At 36.8% G+C, this 24,940-nt stretch overlaps 1 pseudogene; it reads right to left on the reverse strand.

Annotated features, from left to right (window-relative positions):
- The window catches only part of LOC138842856 (E3 SUMO-protein ligase KIAA1586-like), a 53,794-nt pseudogene extending 29,558 nt beyond the window's left edge, over positions 1–24,236 (reverse strand).
- Positions 24,237–24,940: the final 704 nt, after the last annotated feature.

The raw sequence follows: 24,940 nt of genomic DNA on the forward strand, positions 1-24,940 counted from the left end.
GGACATGGTAGCAACCTAAGTGTCCATCGACAGATGAACGGATAAAGAAGATATAGCACATATATACAATGGAATATTACTCAGCCATAAAAAGAAATGAAATTGAGTTATTTGTAGTGAGGTAGATGGACCTAGAGTCTGTCATACGAGTGAAGTTAAGTCAGAAAGAGAAAAACAAATACTGTATGCTAACACATATATATGGAATCTAAAAAAAAAAAAAAAAAAAAGAATGGTTCTGAAGAACCTAGGGGCAGGATAGGAATAAAGAGGCAGACGGAGAAAATGGTCTTGAGGACACAGGGAGGGGGAAGGGTAAGCTGGGACGAAGTGAGAGAGTGGCATTGACATATACACACTACCAAATGTAAAACAGATAGCTAGTGGGAAGCGGCTGCATAGCACAGGGAGATCAGCTCAGTGCTTTGCAAACACCTAGAGGGTTGGGATAGGGAGGGTGGGAGGAAGACGCAAGAGGGAGGGGATATGGGGATATATGTATACATATAGCCGCTTCACTTTGTTATAAAGCAGAAACTAACCCCACATTGTAAAGCAGTTATACTCCGATAAAGATGTTAAAAAAAAAGAAAAAAAGAGAGAATGAGCCAGATAACAGATGGCAAGAGGAAAAGAAGACTGAATAATTCTGTGACAGGCAATAAGCAAGATTAGAAAATAACAGATGCCACAAAGAGATCAAGAAGTTCAGTGATGTATAGGGCTATCTGATATATACTGTGAGGCTATTCTTGTGCTGTTGGTAAAATTTCCTTTGAAAGATATAAAAAATGATATCAGAAAATTGTTCATTTTTTCCACAATATTAACAACAATTTCGCCTATTTTTGAAAAATGATTGTAGGATATAAACTGTCTGCTAAGACTAAAATAAAAATTATAGCTCTTCCCTGGTGGCGCAGTGGTTGAGAACCTGCCTGCTAACGCAGGGGACATGGGTTCGAGCCCTGGTCTGGGAAGATCCCACATGCCGCGGAGCAGCTAGGCCCGTGCGCCACAGCTACTGAGCCTGCACGCGTCTGGAGCCCGTGCTCCGCAACAAGAGAGGCCGCGACAGTGAGAGGGCTGTGCACCGCGATGAAGAGTGGCCCCCGCTCGTCACAACTAGAGAAAGCCCTCGCACAGAAACGAAGACCCAGCACAGCCAAAAATTAATTAATTAATTAATTAAAAATAAAAAGTAAAAATGAGTTGATTTAAAAAAAAATTACAATATAGCAATACCATACTCTATGAATATACTTAGGGAATTTTTTGTTTGCTTGTTATTTGTTGTTTTTTAAAATTAAGATGAGCTATCAAAGAGTGAAAGATGTAAAATTACTCCTAAATAAGTCTGCTTAGAAAATAACATCAACAACTGTTTGTATGACTCAAAATTATGTTAGTAAATATTTCCTGGGAAAGAATTAATGGAGATATAGGAATTACTGTTTTGTTTTGTTTTGCTTTGCTTTAAGTAAGCATAATATAATTCAGTATCCCATTTTATATCAAGTAATAATTGACAAAGATTATCAAAATAAATAAATAAAGTGAAACAAATTAGAGAAGTAATCATATATAAAAAAAAAATTCCCACAACTGATACTAAATACAGAAAGAAAGAAAAAAAAATCCTACAATCTCCAGTTTACATGCAGGTTGGGAAAAATACAGTAGGGACCATCTGGAATCTCCACAAGTGTATCTGTGGTCACAGAATCTGTTTGAAAGAGTAAGGGAACATGGAGGGTCTTAGTGTTGGTAGAACCCAGTAACATCAACGATTCACGTCCAGGAGGAAATCACCCAAACCTTAGTGGGAATAGCTGAGATGTGGTCTGAAAATTGGCAGAGCAGCACTGGCAAGAGAAGTCAAAACACAGGGCTCGAAAAATTCATAGGAACAAAGGTGGCAGTCTTGAGAAGTGCCGCTTTAAGGATAAAGAGGCACTTTGGAAAGAAAGTCATGCTCTTCGGAGACAGCAGCCCGGGGTAATTGGAAGAAAGAAAAATAGTTAGTGGTAATAAGTAGTGCACTTTAAAAAAGAATAGGAGAGTCAGAAGTCTGATTACAAAAACAAAACAAAACAAAAAAACACCAACACCCCCCCACGCCCCGCACACATTATAATTAAGAAAACTGCTCTTCACTATAGCAACAGAAGAGGGAGCACTTGAGCTGAAAAACCAGGAAAGGCACTCAAACCCCTCTCCATTCTCTCCAAAAGATCCATCTGTAAAAGCTGACCCAGAAAAATCCAACATATTCGAACATGAATAACAGTAACCAAAAAAAAATCAGTATCCAGACAAAACTACTGTAAGAAAAAAACAAAAAACAGAAACAAGTCACAAGTTTTGACAGATGAAAGTATACCAGAAAAAAATGCTGTCGCAAAACAGAAACCAAGACTAAACTACAAGACGCAAGTGTAGTGGATCTTGTGGTGTGCTCCCCAGATACCCACTTTAGGACTGACACCATAATACCCCAAGTTGCTGGAATGTTGGAAGCTGAATCCTTCTCTGAGTACTTCCTTTAGCCAAAGAAAACTCCCTCACCCAAGGTCTAACCCTCTCCCCAGGGTCCACCTGTCTCCAATGACAAGATGAACAGGCCCTTGCCTCAAGGAGGAACATGCTGAAGGGCCATTCCAACTTCAAAGCTCTTCACGATATGGGCTAAGACCTTTGTTGTGACTGGTCATGGTCAGTGATGTGCTGGAGCTGGCTCTTACTGGCTTGTGAGAGCCAATTAACATTTTAAGGAATTTTGCAAGCAGGTTGTTAACCATAGCCATTACTAAAACAAATTATATAAAACAAAATTAAATAAATTATATTCAAAACCAAGGTAATGAATACTCATTACTTCCTAATTATTTTACTACATTTACTATTATCTATGCTCCTGTTATATCTATTGTATCTGTATGGGTGCTACTATGCAGATCCATGTTCAGTGACTCATGTTGGTAGCTTAAAATTGGCCATGATGGAAGTATTTACATGCTGGAAATGCTGCAAATCAGGGCTTCCCGCCCCCGCCTTCCCACCCACCTTGAGAACTGGTTGTTAAACCTTCACCAGCATACCATTCATTGCAGCTCAGCTCCTCCTACTGTCCAATACTCCTTCCTTAACATTGTCACAAGTGTTGATCCCAAAGGTACTCTCCAGTAAACTTCATGTATACAAATCTCTGTCTCAGAGTCTAGTCTGTGTCCCAGGAAATGCAACCTAAAACAACAAAAAAGAGCAACTAGGAATAAATGTATCATTTAGGACACAGAGGATGGAAATAAGAATGGTGAAACAAAGAGATTATATATTTAGCTATATATCTAAGACTAAAACAAAGGTGGGAATAAGAATAGTATATAAATTTTATATGCTCTGACAATATAGTCATAACTAAAAAAAAAGAGAGATGGCGGAGAGAGAAAAGAGTAGAATAATCTCACTGATTGTCTAAAAATTTTAAAGTGGGAGTTAAAGGGTGTCATTTAAAGCCAACTACTGAATATTATAAACCATAACATATTTAGGAGGACAAAAATAAACATTAAGAAAAGTAACATCATTAACTAAAATTGGATGGTGGAGGGCACACAGGAAAGAGAAGGCGGTTTCAAGTTCGTTCATTATTGCTCCAGGCAGGAGACTAATAGTCAATGTGTAACGAAAAAGAGGACCAAGGTATTATATGAGTACTGGTATAAAGGAAATCATTAGAACAAAAAATACAAATTTTCCTAAATATCAAGAGAAGAACATACAAATAAAGGAAAGAGCAAAGAAAACCGAACACAGTTTTCTGGAAGACCATAAATTGTTTTGTATTTATAAAGATGACATAATTGAGATCAAACAGAGCAGTTTTGTGTGTGTGTGTGTGTGTGTGTATACACACACATATATACATATGGGCTTACACACACATATATATGGGCTTAAATCACTTATAAGAAGAAAAAGATTTTCAGATTGACTCACAAAATAGAACCTAATTCTGGGCTGATATAAGAGAGCCTAAAAGAATGAACAAAGACGGACTTCCCTGGTGGTGAAGTGGTTAAGAATCCGCCTGCCAATGCAGGGGACATGGGTTCGAGCCCTGGTTGGGGAGGATCCCACATGCCATGGAGCAACTAACACTGTGCTCCACAACTACTGAGCCTGTGCTCTAGATCCCGCAATCCACAACTACTGAGCCCAAGTGCCGCAACTACTGAAGCCCGTGAGCCTAGAGCCCGTGCTCTACAACAAGAGAAGCCACTGCAGTAAGAAGTCAGCGCACCGCAATGAAGAGTAGCCCCTGCTTACCACAACCAGAGAAAACCCGTGCGCAGCAACAAAGACCCAACACAGCCAAAAATAAATAAATAAATTTATAAAAGAATAAACAAAGATGTACTGGGTAAAGGCAAATTTTAAAAAGCAAGGGTTATAATCTTAATACCAGACAAGGTAACATTCAAGCAAAAAAGCATCAAATGAGAAAAAGAAGGACACTTCATAGTGCTAAACGCTACAATTCACTATGAAGATATAATAGTTACAAATATCTATGCAACAAATAATACAGCAACAATTTTTGTAAAGTAGCAACTACAGGAGAAATTTGGAGAAATAGACAGAAAAATGCTAATAATGCTAATAACGACTTTAATGCCTATCTCTCAGTCCAAGAAAGTCCAAAGAAATAATAACAAAAAAGTAAGAATTTAGGAGAACTAAAAGCAATGTTGGTTGGCTTATCTATAAGACAGATAAAAGGTTTATCAAAATTTTTACTACAGAATATTACATGATGGCATGTCAGTTCTCTATTGCTGAATAACAAAGTACCTCCAAAATTTAGTGGCTTAAAACAACCCACATATGCTATGTCACAATTTTTGTGGGTCAGGAGTTCAGAAGCAGTTTAGCTAGCTGGTTCTGGATCAAGGTCTCTCATGAGGTTGCAGTCAAGATGTTGCCTGGGGCTGCAGTCATCTGAAGGCCTGACTAGGGCTGGAGGACCTGCTTTCAAATTGGTTCACTCAGTAGTTGTTGGCTGAAGTCATATGGATATCTCCACAGAGCCTCATGGGTATCCTCAGGACATGGTACCTGGCTTCTCCCAGAACCAATGACCCAAGAGAGACAGAAAGGATGAAGCCACAATGCGATTTTATGACCTAGTCTCAAAAATACCACACTGTCATTTCTGTCACATTCTATTCATTAGAAGCAAGTCCCTAAGTACTATCCTTATTCAGGGGAGGGGCCCTACATTTTGAAGGGAGGAATATCAAAGAAATTGTGAATTATGTTTTAAAACCACCACAGATGGTGTACCAAAAGTAAAAACTTGTTTTTCTACTAAAATAAAAAATTGTTCTTTGAATATATAGTCTGCTGTCAATGCCTAGATCACAGAAATGTCTTAAATCATGAAAATACTGTGCGCAAGAACTTGTTTTGAGTCGTGCATTCACAGTAGTCATTCAAAAGGCATAGGAAAGAAAGAAAGGGAAGATTAAAAGGTTATGGCAAGAAAAGCACAGAAACTATGTTTGGTCAGCATGACTCACTAATGGGAAGCTCCACTATCTGACTTATTTGGAAGACAAATACCTTTTAAGGATAGTGCAATTTAAGATTTTGGACCTGGTCCTGTGTGAGTTTAAAGGGCTTTGCCTTGATCTAGAGCCTCAAGCAGAGGACAAAATGAGAAGATAAGTATAAATATACAAGTTGTGATTATCTCCAGTACCTCCAACTAGGATAAAAGCTACTTATGCTGGTGGCGCAGTGGTTGAGAGTCCACCTGCCGATGCGGGGGGCGCGGGTTCGTGCCCCGGTCCGGGAGGATCCCACGTGCCGCAGAACGGCTGGGCCCGTGAGCCGTGGCCTCTGGGCCTGCGCGTCCGGAGCCTGTGCCCTGCAACGGGAGAGGCCACAGCAGTGAGAGGCCCGCGTACCACCCACAAAAAAAAAGCTACTTATGAAGGACCATATCTTTTTTTTTTTTTCAGTATCTTTATTTATTTATTTGGTTGTGAAGGTGAAGCTCACAGGCTTCTTATTTGTGGCAGGCATGTGGGATCTAGCTCCCTGACCAGGGATCAAACCAGGGCCCACTGCATTGGGAGTGCTGAGTCTTGTCCACTGTGCCAACAGAAAAGTTATTGAAGGGCCATCTCTTTTCTCCCTTTCTTTTCTATCTAGTTTAGCTCTTCAACAAATGAGTAACCTAACAGAAATCAAGATAAAGAAATATGGTCAGTCTTTTAAGTACTAATCTATAATTACAAGAGTGCTGAAACAAAAGCCCTGGCTTCCAATTCTGCTAGGTAAACGAGCTAATTGGAGTTCATAGTTCTAATTCATCTTCTACTTAAAAACTCTGGTTTACTAAAGATCCTGGCACTCATACTTAAAAAGCAAAATCAATCAAGCAACCCTAAAGCACAATTCTATACTTCTCTAATAAATCTAATGAAAATAATCTCCCAATGAAAGGAAATAAATTGAACCCATCTGGGACTTCTTTTAGGGTAAAAAATCTGTAGATCACTATTTAGAACCAACTGCCAGAATTCAATTATCACGAACTTCCATCACATTTAAATGACTGGGATAAATAGTTTGCCTTCTAGATGAGGTCAGTTCCCATAAGGTTATGGCCTGGAGGAGATTGCTGACCTTTTCTCACTCCTTGGGAAGGCATCATTACGTATTTATTTCGGCATGCTTTAATCATACAATATTCCTCAACATCCTCTTATCCAATGGACCAAGTTCTAGGGTGTTCCTTCAATGTTAGGATCTAGAAAATGTTAATAATATTTCTGACCATTACAATAACTAAAACTTTTAGTTTCTTTTACTCCACTTTTCCCAGTTTATTTACAAAGGTAGAATATTTTTAGGACCAATTTAAGACACATATGATACAAGAGAATAACATGTTTGAGGTCTACTACACAGAGAGTATGATCTTAGGTAAGTCATCTAATCTCTCTTTGCTTCAATTTACAATTTCTAAAGTGGCAACAGTAATATTCAATCTAAATCATCAGGTTACAATAAACAATGAATGACAATTGGCTGAGTTAATTTTAACAAAATCTACAGAACTCAAATTGTATGTTTTAATGCAAGGGTTGGCAACCTGTAACGTGTGTTCCAAAACTGGCCCACGGCCTATTTTGTATAGTTCACAAGCTAAAATAGTTTTTACATGTTTAAAGAATTTTAAAGGTAAAAGAAAAAGAGGAAGGAGGAGAAGTAACAGAGACTGTATGTGGCCTACAGAGTCTAACATATTTACTAACTGGCCCTTTATAGAAATAGTTTGCTGACCCATGTGTTAGTGGATTCAGCTATCATGAAAACATTACTAGAAATAACATTTTTTGTTTGTTTGTTTTTTGGCCGCACTCTCTGCAGCATGCGGGATCTTAGTTCCAGACCAGGGATTGAAACTGTGCCCCCGTAGTGGAAATGCACAGTCCAAACCACTGGACCTCTAGGGAATTCCCTAGAAATAATATTTTTTGATAAATATAATAATCAAAATGTATATGCTTCAAAGCCATATTATGGACAGGTAAGGGCACAAGAAAAAGAATGAGGAAATTATATTTGAGATCATTCATTTAATAAGTATTTGAATGCCTATACACCAATGTGCTGAGCACTGCTGATCAATTAGGTAAATAATCCCTGCTTTCATGAATTGGAAGAAAGTAGTAAGGGAACAAATAAGCATTTACCATACGGTTTGATAAATGCAATAATAATGAGAAAATTTACAGGTTAATAAGGGATATTTTAGAAGGGATGCTTAATCTAAATTTGGTGTGTCAGAGGAAGTTTTCCTGAGGAATGACTCCTAGGATGGGACTGAAGGAGAAAGAAGATTTAATCAAGCGAAATAGGGAAAGAAAAAGTATTCCAAGTTCAAGAGAATGTCATGAGAAGATCCAGAGGCCAGACAGAGTATTGTACTTAAAGAACTAAAGGTCAGAAGAGCTGGGACCTACCCTGCAGGGAAGTGAGAGTGAAGGTAGAGAACTAAGAGATGAAGCTAAAGATACAAGCAGGCAAAAAAAAAAAAAAAAAGATATAAGCAGGCTTCAGGACATGTTGAGGGTTTTAGATTTTATACTGAGGATAATGAGAAGCCATGAATGGAATTTAAGCTGGGGAGTAACAATAAAATTTTCATTTTAGAGCACATACTCTATTGGTGTAGAGAATGGACTGGGGAGGACAAGACAGAAGACAAGACATAGGGAAACTGGCTAATGAAGTTGTGCATGCCATGATCTAGGTGAGAGATGGAATGTACTGGTTCCAATTGTTACCAGGTGGGATGTACGTACCAGTTATTGAGTTACTGTCTCTCAGCTCCACATCCTTCCATTCTTTGCTTTGTAGTGCTGTTTATATTAGAACTTTACTGAACCTGGAATTTATTTTGATGTGAATAGGACAGTATTTCCTATTTTTCCATATGAATAGTCAATTATCCCAACACTCTTTATTGACCACCTCATTAGCCAGTGATCTGAAATGTCATCTTTAATCATATATCAAATTAATCCTTATAGGTAGGAATCTGTTATTAGGCCCTATATTCTGTTTCATTGATTTACCAATCTTAGCACCAATAATACCATATTGTGTATTAACTACTATAACTTTTAGAATCAGTTGGTCAAGTTCCTAGAAAAATACTGTTAGGATTTTGATTGGATTGCATTGAATTTATAGATAAATTTTGAAAAATGAGTATCTTTTAAAAAAATATTTATTTCTGGCTGCCCCGGGTCTTCGTTGCAGCACTCGGGATCTTCGTTGCTGCATTCGGGATCTTTAGTTGTGGCATGCGGGCTTCTTACTTGCGGCATGCATGCAGGATCTAGTTCCCTGACCAGGGATGGAACCCGGGTCCCCTGCATTGGGAGCATAGGTTCTTACCCACTGGACCACCAGGGAAGTCCCCAAAATGAGTATCTTTTTGACATTGAGTCCTCCTACACATGAACATGGGATATTTCTCTATTCATTTATAGCTTCTTTAATGTTTTCAATAAAATTTAAAATTTCTCCGTATCTAATATATATTTTGTTAGATTTACTCCTATCTCTTATTTCTTTTCCTTGACTTATGGGACTAAGGACTGTCTAGGACTTTCTATAAACTACTCATTAGAAGTGGTATATAGTAGATATCTTTATCTTGTTCCTGGTTTTAGAGAGAATTCTTGTAACATTTTAATGTTGGAAATGATCCTCACTGCTAGATTCAATTTACTAATAATTTATTTAGAATTTTTATAAGATTGGCCTTTTTCTTTCCTTGTTTTGGTATCAAGGCTATCATGGTCTTATGGAAAGAGTTGGAGAGTATTTCTACTTTTTCTATTTCTTGAAATGTTTACGTAAGATTTAAATGATCTAGTTTTTGAAAATCTGGAAGAACACCTATCTAGGTCAGATGCTTTAACTACAGACTGAATTTCTTCAATGGTGCTTTCAGCAGCACGTACCAGAATATCCATGTAGCAATAGCTTAAACATAAAGACCTTTACTTATTTCTTCTAACAAGAACTCTTTCCAGAAAAGAGTGTTTAATGACTGAGTGTTTTTCTTACTCATGATGTTGCTACATCTGAGTGATATTGTAACAGAAAGTGTAAAAAAGTTTGTACATATATCTGAGCAGGCTCAAATCTATGCATGAATAAAAGGAGCAGAGAAAAGAATGAGCTTTTGGAAGTCAACCAATTAGTGTGAAATATTATTTGATAGGTGTTATAGTCTAAGTTAAATATATGTACATATATGTGAATATATCTTATATATAGAATCAGAGGAAGAGCTCTGCGTATTTTTATGCTTGAGATAAATCCAATGCACTATACAATAGAATTTCTGTACATGCCAGAAAACAGAATTAGGGCCTTTGAATTCTTTTTTTGTTTTTGTTTTTTTTTTGTTGTTTGTTTTTTTGCGGTACGCGGGCTTTTCACTGTTGTGGCCTCTCCCACTGCAGAGCACAGGCTCCGGATGAGCAGGCTCAGCGGCCATGGCTCACGGGCCCAGCCGCTCCGCGGCATGTGGGATCTTCCCGGACCAGGGCACGAACCCGTGTCCCCTGCACCGGCAGGCGGACTCTCAACCACTGCGCCACCAGGGAAGCCCAGGGCCTTTGAATTCTAATCTTAGCTTGCCTTCCCTGTGACTTAAGTATGAAGTCCAAATCTTGTACTTTTTATATTCTCAAGGTCTAATACAGTGAGTAAACAATATAGAAAGTCTAATCTTCATTTTGTTCTTCATTAGAATTGGAATAGTGATACAGACATAACAGTAAGTTAGTGTAATCAGTCTAACTGATTGGGAGTGTTTTGAGTTTTGGCAGATATTCTCAAAATAAAAATTGATAATTTTTCTGCAATATCCCCAAAAAAAGTACATTAAGGTATCTGCACACATAATTGAGGATCTGTTGTTTGCTATAGGGATATGGAGGTCTTCACAATAAGTAGCTGGGGCATTTTGAAAAGTTTTTTCCTGCCTTTAGAAATGAAATTAATTGTGAAAGGGCAGGTGTGTGGGGAAGCAGGGAAGAGGAACCAAAAGCAACTTAAATTAGGCAGTGCCACTGTCTCTTTCATAGGATCAAGGTGGGAGGAGATGACGAGGGCCAGAATCTGGTAATTTAAGGTAACAAACTCTAATAATAAGTGTCTTTGAATTTAAAAGCTGAAGCAAGAGAGGACATAATTAAATTACATTAGGACAAAGAAGGATAGAGAAAGACTAAAAGGTGCTCTCAGGTCAGCTTTCCACTACAGCTGGGTACTGTTCTCACAGAATTCCCTAGAGAGTCTTCTACCATCAAGTGACATTTGAGGTATTAAACATGTGAGATGGGATTAGACACCTTGAGCATATGATCCTTAAGGGGCTGACAGTGCAAACTTCCTGCTGAACTAGTTTCTTATCCTAGAGTCTGATCCCTGAGCTCATCTGTTCTCCTGTTCCCCAGTAATTTTCAAACTTCTGTCAGTCTGTTACCAAAAAAATAAGGAAGAACAAACAGATCAGCTTCTGATGTGGGGTATACAATTTACCTCCAGAAAACTTCTCAACCTATATGAGGAAGGACTGGGAGAAGAGGGACAGGGATTTGATATTTACTGAATGTGTAGTATATGCTAAGCAGAGTACTAGGTCATTTAATTTAATCCTCATGACAACAATGTCAACCAAGTATTATTATTGCCAATGATGAAGCTGAGACTTAAAGAAGTTAGGAAACTTGCCCCCACCCCCAACTCATGTTAAGAAGTCAAAGAGATTAAATGCAAATGTATTCTGGTTCCAAAGCCTATGCTTATTTCACTAGAGCAAGGGACCCTCCAAGTCAATTGTTAATGTTTGAGTGTTTCCGTTCCTCTTGGTAATGCATCATCTCCCTGGCTCTGGACTTTTCCACAACAGAGTGACTTTTTTTTTTAACAAAGTGACTTTTTACTGAAACAATTTAAGACTCTGCAAACTAAGAATCTGACAAAAATCCCAAAGGTTTATGAAATTCAGTAACATTAGTGTATATGTATTTAAAGTCCTAAAAGAGTGAAAGGAAGTACACTAATCCTGCCAACAATAAGTTTTTTTAAAAAGGAAAATAACTTCCTCCTTCATTTATTGGAACTGCTTGGAAGCAGAAGTCAGGAAATCCCCTTCCTTGATTTGTAGTATTTATGTTGCTATTATTCCCAAAGAACAGGTTTATTCTGCTTTATTCTTTGAAATTTTCAATATTTTTTTCATTTTTTTCTTAACAGAACATAGTTTTGGTTATTTTAAAGATTTCCACATGACAAGAGTTTACTTTACCCTCTTTTTTACATTCTGAGAAAATGAAGCTATAAGCAAACAAAAAATGCCTAATTACGTCTATTACATAAAAAAATGTATATTCCCTACAATAACTTACTATCCTAGGAAGTACTTATGGGAAAATCCTTTAGTACACATATACATTTCCAGTTAGAGTAATAGGTGTTTGAGGAGAATGAAAATTTTTCACATGTATAGGATTCAGCCCTTTCTCATAATATCTAAGAATAACTTGAGAATACTTTCCACCAAAGTAAAATAAATTATTTTCATTACTAAAAGATTATCATAGACATACAGTTAAATGGAATATAATAGAATGTCCAAAAATAGACCAACACAAATATATTCATTTAATTTTCAACCAAGGGGCCAAAGTAATTGAATGGGGGAAAGGATAACCTTTTCAACAAATGGTGCTGGAACATCTAGATATCCATGTGGAAAAACCTTCACCCTTACCTCACACCATATACAAAAAAATTAACTTGAAATGAATCATAAAAGAATAGGTAAGAGATGAAACTACAAAATTTCTAAAACTACAAAACATAGACAAAAATCTTTGTGACCTTGGATTAGACAAAGATTTCTTAGATAGAATTGAAAAAGCACAAAGCCATAAAAGAAAAAAGCTGATAAACTGTACTTCATCAAAACTTAAAACTTCTGCTTTTTGTAGTATAGTCTGAAGTCAGAGACCGTGATACCTCCAGCTCTGTGCTTGTCTGTCAAGATTGTTTTGACTTTTTCAGGTCTTTTCTGTTTCTATACAAATTTTTAAATTATTTTTTCTAGTTCTGTGAAAAATGCCATTGGTATTTTGACAGGGATTGCGGTGAATCTGTAGATTGCCTCAAGTAATATGGTCGTTTTAACAATATTAATTCTTCCAATCCATGAACACAGTATATCTTTCTATCTGTTTGTGTCATATGCAATTTCTTTCATCAGTGTCTTATAGTTTTCTTAGTCCAGGTCTTTTACCTCGTTAGGTAGGTTTATTCTAGCTATTTTATTCTTTTTGATGCAATTGTAAATGGAATTGTTTCCTTAATTTCTCCTTCTGATAGTTCGTTGTTACTGCATAGAAATGCAACAGATTTCTGTATATTAATTTTGTATTCTGCAACTTTACCAAATTCATTGGTGAACTCTAGTAGTTTTTTGGTGGTGTCTTTAGGATTTTCTATGTATAGTATCATGTTATCTGCAAACAGTGACAGTTTTATTTATTTCTTTCCAGTTTGGATTCCTTTTATTTCTTTTTGTCTGGGAATATACAATGGAAAAAAGACAGTCTCTTCAATAGGTGATGCTGGAAAAACTGGACAGGTACAAGTAAAAGAATGAAATTAGAACATTTTCTCAAACCATATACAAAAATAAATTCAAAATGGATGAAAGACCTAAACGTAAGACCAGGAATTATAAAACTTCTGGAAGAAAACATAGGCAGAACAGGCTTTGGCATAAATCACAGCAACATTTTTTTGGCTCTATCTCCTAAGGCAAAGGAAACAAGAGCAAAAATAAACAAATGGGACCTAATTAAATTTAAAAGCTTTTGCACAGCAAAGGAAACCATCAGCAAAACGAAAAGACAACCTACTGAATGGGAGAAAATATTTGTAAATGATATGACTGATAAGGGGATAATGCCCAAAATACGTAACAGCTTATACAATTCAACATCAAAAAAAAAAAAAACTTGATCCAAAAATGGGCAGGAGGCCTGAATACACATTTTTCCAAAGAAGACATACAGATGAACAATAGCACATGAAATGATGCTCAACATCACTAATCATCAGAGAAATGCAAATCAAAGCCACAATGAGATATAACCTCACACCTGTCAGAATGGCTATTATCAAAAAGACCACAAATAACAAATGTTGGTCAGGATGTAGAGAAAAGGGAACCCTCTTGCACTGTTGGTGGGAATGTAAATTGGTATAGCCACTGTGAAAAACAGTATGGAGGTGCCTCAAAAAACTAAAAATAGAACTACCACATTATCTAGCAATTCCACTTCTGCGTATACATCCAAAGAAAACAAAAACACTAATTTGAAAAGATACATGCACCCCAACATTCATAGCAGCTTTACAATAACCAGGATATGGAAGCAACCTAAGTGTTCATTAACAGATGAAAAGATAAAGAAGATGTGGGGGGTGTGTGTGTGTGTGTATATATATATATACACACACATATACATATAATGGAATACTACTCAGCCATAACAAAGAATGAAATTTCGCGATTTGCAACAACATGTATGGACTTGGAAGTTACTATGCTTAGTGAAATAAGTCAGACAGAGAAAGACAAATACTTTATGTTACCACTTATATGTGGAATCTAAAAAATAAAACAAACTAGTGAATATAACAAAAAAGAAACAGACTCAGAGAGAACAAACTAGTGGTTACCAGTGGGAAGAGGGAAGCGGAGAGGGGAAGGATAGGGGTAGGGGATTAAGAGCTAAAAACTACTGTGTATAAAATAAATAAGCTACAAGGATATATTGTACAGCACAGGGAATATAGCCAATATTTTATAATAACTATAAATGGAGTATAACCTTTAAAAATCATGAATCATTATGTTGTACACCTGCAACTTATATAATATTGTAAATCAACAATATTTCAATTAAAAAATAAAAGGTATGACAAGTAAAAAAAAAAGCCAAAAAGAAAAAAAATCTTCTGCTTTTTGAAAGACACTTAAGAAAAATTAAGAAATAAGCCACAGTGGACTTCCCTGATGGCACAGTGGTTAAGAATCCACCTGCCAGTGCAGGGGACACAGGTTCATGCTCTGGTCTGGGAAGATCCCACATACCGCGGAGCAACTAAGCCCGTGCACCACAACTACTGAGCCTGTGCTCTAGAGCCTGCGAGCCACAACTACTAAGCCCACGTGCCTAGAGCCCGTGCTCCACAACAAGAGAAACGACCACAATGAGAAGCCCACGCACTACAATGAAGAGTGGCTCCTGCTCACCACAACTAGAGAAAGCCCGCGGGCAGCAACGAAGACCTAACGCAGCCAAAAATAAATAAATAAATTAATTTTTAAAAAAAGAAAAAGAAATAAGCCACAGACTGGGAGAAAATACTTTCAAAGCATGTATCTGATAAAAGACTTGTATCCAGAATATATAATAATTTTTACAACTCAGTAAGACAAATAATCCAATTAATAAATGGGCAAAAGATTTGAACAGATACTCCATCAACAAAGATATATGAAATGAAAATAAGCACATGAAAAGATTCACATCATTAGTTATTAGGGAAATGCAAATTAACCACGAGATATCACTACACCCACTAGAATCACTATAATTAAAAAGACTAACAATACTAAGTGCAGCAGAGAATGGGGAGCAACTAGAACTAACACATTGCTGGTGGGAATGCAAAATATTACATTCACTTTGGAAAAGTCTGGCAGTTTTTTAAAAAGTTAAATGCACATTGCAATGCAACTCACTCCTAAGCAATCCTACTCCTGAGTATTTGCCCAAGAGAAATGAAAACAGATGTCAATATGAACTGGTATATAACTGGTATGTAAACATTCATAGCAGCTTTCTTCATAATAGCCCCAACTAGAAACAACTGAAATGTCCATCAACTGGTGAATCAATAAATTGTGATATATCCATACAATGGAATATACTACTTAGCATTAAAAAGGAATGAACTACTGATACAACATGGATAATCTCAAAAGCATTGTGTTAAGTGAAAGAAGCCAGAGATGGACACAAAAGACTATAGACATTTATATGAAATTCTGGTGAAGTCAAAATTGCAATGACAGAAAACAGATTAGTGGTTGCCGGGGGCAGGGGTGAGAGATTGTGGGGGAGACTGATGGCAAAGGGGCACAGGGAACATTTGAGGGTGACAGAAATATTATATATCTGGATTGTCATGGTGGTTGCACTGCTGTACACATTTGTCAAAAACACAATGAAATGTACACTTAAAATTGATGAATTTTAATGTATGTAAAACATACCTCAATGAAGCTGATTTTTTTTTGTGGGGGGGCGGTTCGCGGGCCTCTCACTGTTGTGGCCTCTCCCGTTGCGGAGCACAGGCTCCGGTCGCGCAGGCTCAGCGGCCATGGCTCACGGGCCTAGCCGCTCCACGGCATGTGGGATCCTCCTGGACCGGGGCACGAACCCGTGTCCTCTGTATCGGCAGGCGGACTCTCAACCACTGCGCCACCAGGGAAGCCCAATAAAGCTGATTTTTAAAAAATGGTCCTCTTCCTGCATGAGAATCAGAGATTTAGATTAGACATAAGGGATTTCTGATCATGGGACATTATTGAAGATTTCCTTTCCTGGGACTTCCCTGGTGGCACAGTGGTTAAAAATCCGCCTGCCAATGCAGGGGACATGGGTTCGATCCCTGGTCCGGGAAGATCCCCCATGCCACGGAGCAACTAAGCCCGTGCGTCACAACTACTGAGCCTGCGTTCTAGAGCCCGCGAGCCACAACTACTGAGCCCACATGCCACAATTACTGAAGCCCGCGCACCTAGAGCCCGTGCTCCACAAGAAGAGAAGCCACCTCAGTGAGAAGCACACGCACCTCAACGAAGAGTAGCCCCTGCTCTGCACAACTAGAGAAAGCCTGCACGCAGCAACAAAGACTCAATGCAACCAAAAATAAATTAAATAAATAAATTTATAAAGATTTCCTTTCCTTGACAATTTTTAAGAATGAAGATGAGAAGGCCATTGATTGAACTAGAATAGATTTTTTTTTGAGAAAAGAGTAAATGATACACTTATCTATATATTGGGTTGGCAAAAAAGTGCCTTCAGTTTTCAAGTAAAAATGAAAGGCACATTTTTCATTTTCACCAAGAACTTTATTATTTTTTAAAATATTTATTTAGGCTGCACCGGGTCTTAGTTGCAGCACCTGGGATCTTTTAGTTGCGGCATGCAGGATCTTTAGTTGGGCATGCAAACTCTTAGTTGTGGCATGCATGCAGGATCTAGTTCCGCGACCAGGGATTGAACCCAGCCCCCCTACAGTGGAAGCACAGAGCCTTAACCACTGGACCACCAGGGAAGTTCCTCACCAAGAACTTTGTTGAACAACGTATTCACCCTTTTGTTCCACTACCTTCTGCCATTTTTCAGGCAACTTCATAACTCCATCTTCCCAAAACTTTTAATCTTTTTGAGCAAAGAACTCTCTTTTACAGTCTTCCATGGAATTGAAATTTTTTCCATTAAGAGAATTGTGTAAAGACCGAAATAAATGGAATTCCAAAGGTGCAATGTCTGGTGAATACGGTGGATGAATCAGAACTTCCCAGCCAAGCTGTAACCGTTTTTGCCTGGTCATCAAAGAAACATGCGGTTTTGCGTTATCCTGATGGAAGATTATGTGTTTTCTGTTGACTAATTCCAGACGCTTTTCGTCAAGGGCTGTTTTCAGTTGGTCTAATTGGGAGCAGCTCTTGTTGGAATTAATTGTTCAGTTTTCCAGAAGGAGCTCATAATAGAGGACTCCCTTCCAATCCCACCATATACACATCACCTTCTTTGAATAAAGACAGGCCTTTGGTGTGGTTGGTGGTGGTTCATTTCACTTGCCCCACGATCTCTTCCGTTCCACATTATTGTACAGTATCCACTTGTCATCACCCGTCACAATTTGTTTTAAAAACGGAACATTTTCATTACATTTCAGTTGAGAATCGCATGAGGAAATACGGTCAAGAAGGTTTTTTTCGCTTAACTTATGTGGAACCCAAACATCAAAGCAATAACCAAGCTGGTGCAAATGATTTTCAATGCTTGATTTGGATATTTTGAGTATGTCAGCTATCTCCCGCATGGTTTAAAGTTGACTGTTCTCAATTAATGTCTCGATTTGATCGCTATCAACTTAAACTGGTCCACCCGACCGTGGAGCATCATCCAGTGAGAAATCTCCAGCACGGAACTTTGCAAACCACTTTTGACATGTTCGATCAGTCACAGTACCTTCTCCATACACTGCACAAACATTTTTTTTTTTTTGCATTTCAGTTGCATTTTGACCTTTCTTGAAATAATAAAGCATAATATGCCAAAAATATTGCTTTTTTCTTCCATCTTCAATGTTAAAATAGCTCCACAAAAATTCACCAATTTTGATTTTTTTTTTTTATGCACGCTGATATGACAGCTGTCACAATACAGTCTAACAAAATTGTTTCGAATGAAGTTAAAGACAACTAAGTGCTACTAGAGCCATCTTATGGAAAAAATTGAATAAACTCTTTGGCCAAACCAATATTATATGTGATATATATAGATATGATCTATTACACATTAAATAGTAGATATTTATGTGATTCGAAAAGTATTTAGATAAGAACCACAATATTTAACTTAAATCTTCATCCTTCTTTTAAGATTTAGAAAAAAACTACTCTTGAGAGTTTAATTTTTTCATTCACAGTTATCAAAATGATTCCTTATGGGCCTACCCAAAAAGGCAAATTTATATAATACTTTAAATATATAAAGCTTTTAAGTTCAATTAAATCATAGTGTATCATACGACTACAAACTTTTTTACATTGTTTTTTAAGATTTTTTTCCCCTGATTTTTCTCTATACCTAATTTAAAATAATAGTTATTCCTGGAAAACAATGTGTAACATATTAAGATCTCTGTTGTTTTTTACTCTATACATTCTCCTAAGGCAATCTCGTCTTCTCAGGGTACTTCGTTACCATCATGTACACTGATAATTTTGACCTATATAGCTCAGAAACAGATCCAAGGTTTTCTGAGGCCTAAAGCTTACACAATCGGGAAATTAAGTTCACACAACTTAAGAAAATTAATATAGCTCTTCAAATATAGAATGCTTAGCGCCTGTCTCAGAGCCTTGAAAGGAGACTTTGCAAAAGAGACCTGGAGTAACTTCATCAGTTTCACAGCAAATCTGCCTCTGCTATAGCTGTATCTTACAGCCAGATATTTCTCTTAGCGACTATTGAACTATCCTCTAGTTGCCTACTGGATATCTCTCGTTTTAAGTCCCCCATTAAATTTTTTAAATTAATTTTTATTGGAGTATAGTTGCTTTTACAATGTTGTGTTCCTCCGTTAAAATTAACAGGCCCACAGTTGAACTTGGTTTCTCCTTTCTACTCTTCCACCACTACCATAAGGAGCTTGCTAGTTTTCCTGCATTCTCTCCAGATCAGGAAATAGCACCAGCATTCACGCAGCTGCATGTTACCTCCATATCCAAGCAAACCATCAAGTCTTGACAATTCATCTTCCAAATAATGACATTCACATCTCTCTCGTTCATCTACTTTTCTCCAACTCCAATCCCAATCTAGTTCAGGTCATCAACTTCTCTTACCTAGATTATTCCAACAGTCACCTAATGGGTCTCCTAGCCTCCAGTTTTGCCACCTTCTAAACTGTTCTTCATGTTGCAACCAAATATGCATCTGATCATATCACTCCCTGGTCTCTGTACAAACTTCAATACGCCTAAGAAATTACTTGGCATTGTTGTTAAAAAACAAACAAACAAACATAGATTTGGGAACTTTACCCTAGTGATTTTAACTTTTTATTATTTTTATTTCTTTGGCCGGGCCCCACGGCATGCAGGATCTTAGTTTCCTGACCAGGGATCAAACCCATGCCCACTGCAGTGGAAGCGCGGAGTCCTAACAACTGGACCGCAGGGAAATCCCTACCCCAGTGATTTTGGTTCAATAGGTTTGGGGTAGCATATAGGAGTGGGCAATTTTAATACGACTTGTACGTGATTCTGATGTAGGTAATCTGTACTTTAAGGCACAATGTTTAATGGCTCCCCAGTACTCCTACAGTGGAGTTCAAACTCCTTAACATGTCTTCCAATGCCCTGTAAAATCTGGGCCCTGCTTACCTTTCTGGTTTCATGTGACTACTACTTCCTGTATTCTAGGGTTAAGCTATATTGAACATTTCCCCATTTCTAAAGAAAGCATATCCCAACTATGCTTTGTTCTTCCCAGTTGATCCCATCCAATCTATCTATCCTTCCAGTGAACCAAACACACACAACCCTCTGCCTTGCTAATTCTTATTTACCATTCAGTTTAGACATAAATTCCACTAGGAAGACTTTTGAGTCCCAAACCTTTCTAAGGGCTATAACAGCCTCCTATATTTTTCCCAATCACATACTTACCTAAAGTATTCTATTAATTTATTAACTAACCCTAACCCACTGAATCACTGTCTTGTTCTCCAGTGAATTCCCCAGTGCTTGGCACTGTACCTAGCATATTATAGGCACTCAATAAACATTTATTGAATGAAAAAATGAATGACTTTTACTTAGAAGAAGCTGAATGAAGTTAAGGGAAACAAGATAAAGATTGTATTTATGCAATGGAAAATACGTACACCAATGCAGAAGTGCCAGGGGGAACTACAGAAAGATAACCACAGCAAATAAGCTAGGAGGAAAATGAACAAAGGATTTGAAGAAGCAATTCACAGCAAAGAAATTCAAATGGCCAATAAGCATGAAAAAACATATTTATTCTTGTTATCAATTAGACAAGTACAAATTAAACCAATGATACTGTCATTCCATACCCATCAAACTGGCAAAGATTTATGTCTGTTAATACCAACTTTTGGCAAGGATGTAGAGAAATGAGATCTCACACTACAGATGGAAGGATAAACTGGAGGCATATACCTAGCAATTCTAGCATATAAGTACAAGGATGTCCTTTTAACACTGTTTATAAAGTGAAAAAATGGAAATAATGAAAATATCCAGCAGTGATATATGTTTCAATGGAATACTTCAAAGCATTTAAAAATGAATTAGTTACACATATGAATATGGATAGTGCCTCACAATAAAGAATAAATAATTAATGTCAGTGGTGCAAATGTTGAGAAATCAGGAGTGAAGAAACGAAGGACCCAACACAGGAGAAAAGCAAAGGGTCATGGTATAACCATCATTTGATGATCCCAATCTGCTAACTCTTTTCCCAATAAATTTCTTGTCATTAAATTTGATACATGACCTACTACTGAACTACCATTTCTCACCTGGTACAAATTCATTAAAATGAAGCTTTTTTCAGCTTTAGCACTATTGACTGCAATAGTGGGGGTTTTTTTTAGCTTTTTGAATAGTTGCAGGGAGTGTAACATTGTTTAATTCTACATTATTATCTACAAATCCCTGAAAAGTTCATGTTTAAAATTTCACTTAAATAATACAATTTCCCCCTACCAGCGATCCACTGTGAAGTTAGTTCCTCACAAGGCCAAGGAGATGGTTCTAATAAATCAAAATAATTCAAAATGCTTTGTTTCTAATAAAAGACATAAATTCATTACTTTTTAGTAACACATTTCTAGGCAGAGCTTCAAATTTATTTTTAATAAATGGAATGTCTTGGGACTTCCCTGGCGGTACAGTGGTTAAGGCTCTGTGCTTCCAGAGCAGGGGGTGTGGGTTCGATCCCTGGTGGGGGAACTAGGATCCCACAGGCCATGAAGTGCAGTCAAAAAAAAAAAAAAAAGTTGAAAAAAATAAATGGAATGTCTTTAAACTTATCTGACTTAAATCTCTGACATGAGATTCATGCTTTCTAATACCAATTTTAAATTTTCTAAAGCTTTTATGACACACTTAATTTTTTTTAACTTTCTGACTAGTAGTTGATCTTCATTGCAATGCAATTGAAAGTAATGAAAAATTTCAAAGAATATCAATCATTAAAACAAGGTCTTGGGCTTCCCTGGTGCTGCAGTGGTTAAGAATCCACCTGCCAATGCAGGGGACACAGGTTCAAGCCCTGGTCCGGGAAGATCCCACATGCCACGGAGCAACTAAGCCCATGCACTACAACTACTGAGCCTGCGCTCTAGAGCCCGAGCCACAACTACTGAGCTCACGTGCCACAACTACTGAAGCCTGTGCACCTAGAGTCCGTGCTCCGCAACAAAAGCCACCACAATGAGAAGTCCACACACTGCAATGAAGAGTAGCCCTGCTCGCCGCAACTAGAGAAAGCCCACACACAGCAACGAAGACCCAATGCAGCCAAAGATAAATTTTAAAAAACAAGGTTTTGTCATTTCTCCAAAGACGACATACAGATACCCAAGAGGTGCATGAAAAGCTGCTCAACATCACTAATTATTAGAGAAATCCAAATCAAAACTACAATGAGGTATCACCTCACACCAGTTAGAATGGGCATCATCAGAAAATCTACAAACAACAAATGCTGGAGAGAGTGTGCAGAAAAGGGAACCCTCTTGCACTGTTGGTGGTAATGTAAATTGATACAGCCACTATGGAGAACAGTATGGAGGTTCCTTAAAAAACTAAAAATAGAATCACCATATGACCCAACAATCCCACTACTGGGCATATACCCAGAGAAAACCATAATTCAAAAAGACACATGCACCCCAATTTACAATAGCCAGATCATGGAAGCAACCTAAATGCCCATCGACAGATGAATGAATAAAGAAGATGTGGCACATATATACAATGGAATATTACTCAGTCATAAAAAGGAACAAAAGTGGGTCATTTGTAGAGACGTGGATGGACCTAGACTGTCATACAGAGTGAAGTAAGTCAGAAAGAGAAAAACAAATATCGTATATTAACGCATATATGTGGAATCTAGAAAAATGGTACAGATGAACCAGTTTGCAAGGCAGAAATAGAGACAGATGTAGAGAGCAAACGTACAGACACCAAGAGGGGAGAGTGGGGGGTGGTGGGGATGGTGGTGTGATGAATTGGGAGATAGGGATTGACATGTATACACTAATATGTATAAAATAGATAACAAATAAGAACCTGCTGTATAAAAAATAATAATAAAATAAAATTCAAAACAAACAAACAAGGTCTTGTAAGAAAGTAATCTTAGCTAATCTCTTTGCCAAACCAGAATAAAAAGAATGAGAAAAATGTATATATGATGAAGTATATGCCTGACATACAGCAGTGGCAGTTTGTAAACTACATGCCACCCATCTCAATCTCAGTACTAGATCAGGTTTTTTTTTAATTGTAGTTGATTTACAATGTGGTGTTATAGACCAGTTTTAATAATCTCAATTTCAAGTTCTTTAGCTACAATTTCCAATCAATTTTATTTTTGTTAGATTGGTGATAAATAGAATAAATTTTATCCAGAATATTTTTAAACAATTGACTTCCATTTCAGATACTGAATTGCAATTGATGACTTAGTGCCAAATAATGGCTTCAGGAAAATTTTCTAACAAATTTGCAGCTATTCCAGACTTCCTTTCCACTATTGTACAAGCACCATTAGAACAAAATGCAATTAAGTTTGCTTTCAAATATTATCAAGGCCACAATCATTTAAAGTAGACAATAATGTATTAGAAATACACTCTGTTGTGGCTGACACAAGCAACAAATACAATTACCAATACAGAAATTGATTCAACTGTGCACTGCAGATAAATCACTAGGCTCTTTTCTTCAAACGTGTAGATGCCTGATCAATTATAGTACCTATTTGGCATTCTCTTCTATAATATTCTTAAATATCTTCATATAATTTCTTTTGCAATATGGTCTGCTGTTCTTGTTGCATGTAAACAATTGTGTCTATTCCATTCTCCTCTTTCAACTTTATTGCTGCCCTCACTATCAGATAAAGGTCTACTATGTTTTACTAAACTGTGAAGAGTATTAAAAACATCTATGATAGTATCAATATTTTTTTAATTTAGTTTATACATTAAATTGGAAATTGAGTCATTAGTTGATTCTTTTAACAAATCGTGAATTTTAGTAGTCTTTAGGAAAAATCATATTCCTTAATTTTTTTTTTTTCAGAAAAGTGTGCCTAGTAGTTTTATTAGTACCATTTGGGGTTACTCCATATGCCCTCTATTCCTTGGACATATGAACATGCTTTTCTTCTCTCCCTCCCTAACACTGAAATATCAAACAATCCTTATATATTAGTTTATGTTCTTTTATTTCAAGCAATTTGTACTGCTCTGAAAACATAAACACTTGTCTTTTCGTTCCAACAATCTGGAAGCACAAGGTTATCTACCTCCTTTGCTAACCATGATGGTGTTTCTTCAATGACTAGTTGTTCAACAACTTTGAAATTTTTTTCCATTAGCTTAGGTATCCTACAATTTTCACTCCTATCATTTTCTGTGTCTGTTTTACACGTCATCAGATTTAAAAAACTTAATAAGTCACTCTGTTACTTTGGCATTTTAGGGATCTGGATCTGAAAAATAATTTTAAGTTAGTAAAATTCACAATACTACTTGGGCGTTAACAAAATTTTTTTAAATAATTTTAATATGATTTTAGAAATAGCATACATTTTATTTTTTAATTAAAATTTTTTTATTACATTGTAATTAGCTAAACCAATATTTTGTACCCTGCTTATAAATGTAGAGCTGGGAAAAAATAAGTCACAGATGGTATTCTTAGCTTTTGGTATTAATTTTTTTAATGCAAACTTCTAAGAATATGCTAATATTTGGTTTCACATAAAAGATTTAGAAAGTGATATTTTGTTTCCATTATTTTAGAAATAAAAGGTACGCATCTGTGTTTTTATATATATTATATACCTATGTCATATACATTAGTATATATAAAAATATGTGTATATATAAATATGCATATATATGCCTGGTTTACATCTTTTTTTTTTTTTAACCTTTTGACCCTCCTCACCCATTTGTCCCCTATTCCCACCTCTGGCAACCATTAATCTGCTCTCTATATCTATGAACTTGTTTTTTCATTTTTTTTCCCTTAAAGATCCACATGTAAGAGAGATCATACAGTATTTGTCTTTTTCTGTATTATTTCACTTAGCATAATGCCCTCAAGTTCAATCCATCTTTTCACAAATGGTAAGATGTCATTCTTTCTCATGGGTGCATAATATTCCATTGTATA

The sequence above is a fragment of the Globicephala melas genome, chromosome 10 (assembly GCF_963455315.2).
Source record: "Globicephala melas chromosome 10, mGloMel1.2, whole genome shotgun sequence".
NCBI classification, from domain to species: Eukaryota; Metazoa; Chordata; class Mammalia; order Artiodactyla; family Delphinidae; genus Globicephala; species Globicephala melas.